This window comes from Gossypium arboreum, chromosome 13 (genome assembly GCF_025698485.1).
Source record: "Gossypium arboreum isolate Shixiya-1 chromosome 13, ASM2569848v2, whole genome shotgun sequence".
Classification (NCBI taxonomy): Eukaryota; Viridiplantae; Streptophyta; class Magnoliopsida; order Malvales; family Malvaceae; genus Gossypium; species Gossypium arboreum.
Genome location: NC_069082.1, coordinates 53531565 through 53532743, shown reverse-complemented (window position 1 = coordinate 53532743; position 1179 = coordinate 53531565). Strand labels below are relative to the sequence as shown.

The 1179-nt window shown below is 38.8% G+C and overlaps 1 non-coding gene across 1 annotated transcript; it reads left to right on the top strand.

The window, feature by feature from the left end:
- The first annotated feature begins 650 nt into the window (after positions 1-650).
- On the top strand, positions 651-756 carry LOC128287176 (small nucleolar RNA R71). Its single transcript, XR_008277871.1, has one exon. It is a non-coding gene; the product is annotated as a small nucleolar RNA R71 (small nucleolar RNA).
- Positions 757-1179: the final 423 nt, after the last annotated feature.

The window sequence follows — 1179 nt, the reverse complement described above, 5'->3', positions numbered from 1 at the left end:
TGGCTTATTTGATCTTCGAGCATAGACAATTTTTTTGTTGTAATGGTACATTAAGACTGCATTTGTTTCACTTCTGTCCTCATTGACTGCATCTCACCTTTAATCTGATCTAAGCGTTGACCACATACAGTATGGTCATTCATGTTGGCCCTTTCCCGAGGCTTCTGTAAATAAGGAGGTTGATAATTAGAATTTTTAACTTGGTTAGAATTATTACCTCCTCCTTAGTTTCTGCCCCATTTCAAGTTTGGGTGATCTTTCCATCTAGGATTATAAATATTTGAATAAGGGTTTCCACCCCTATTCCCGATGTAGTTCACACCCTCGGTAGGATTATTATGTAATAGAAGAGAGGTTTATCTCCTCCATATATCGATGACGCACTGGCTGAGGATTATATATGGTTTAGCCTATCCACTATCCGTTGATTTCTATCATCCTCTTGGAAAACTTTGATCGAAGATGGCTTCTGTCCACATGTGTATTCTTCAGTTGGCCATTGGAAGGAATTTATTTCCATGTTCTCTATCAATTCATATGCGTCTTTGTATGTCTCGCTCATTACGGCTCCTTCCGTGGCTCCATCTAGTCCTGATCGTGCCTATGCAACCAGCTTGTTGTAGAACATCTACAATCTTAGCCACTTAGTTAATCCATGGTGTGGGCATATCTAAATTAGTGTTTTAAAGCATTCCCAAGCTTCGTGAAAATTTTCTCCTTCTAATTGTTTAAAAATTGCAATCTCCCTCCTTAATTGGACCATTTTGCTTATAGGGAAGAAGTTTTGAAATAACTTTCCTACTAGTTCATCCCCTCTCGTGATAGATCCTGGTACATGTGAATACAACTAAGAGAAAGCATTATCTATTAAGGAGACGGGGAACAACCAAAGGCGAATAGCACCATCGATGACCCCGTTTTATTTAAAAGTATTACAAAGTTGAAGAAACTGCTTTAGATGCTAATTCAGGTTCTCCATCATTATGACTTTGAGCTTCAAATTGTTCTGGATCATTGCTGGTTTGATCTCAAAATTATCACCCGTGATGGCTAGCCTTGTTATACTTCCTTGAACCATCTCCAAACTTGGTAGCATGTAGTCCTTTAGGATTCTTTCGTTGTGTGCCAAAGGTATATTTGCGGGTAGCTATGGTGGTCATGGTAAATCTTCTGGGTTAT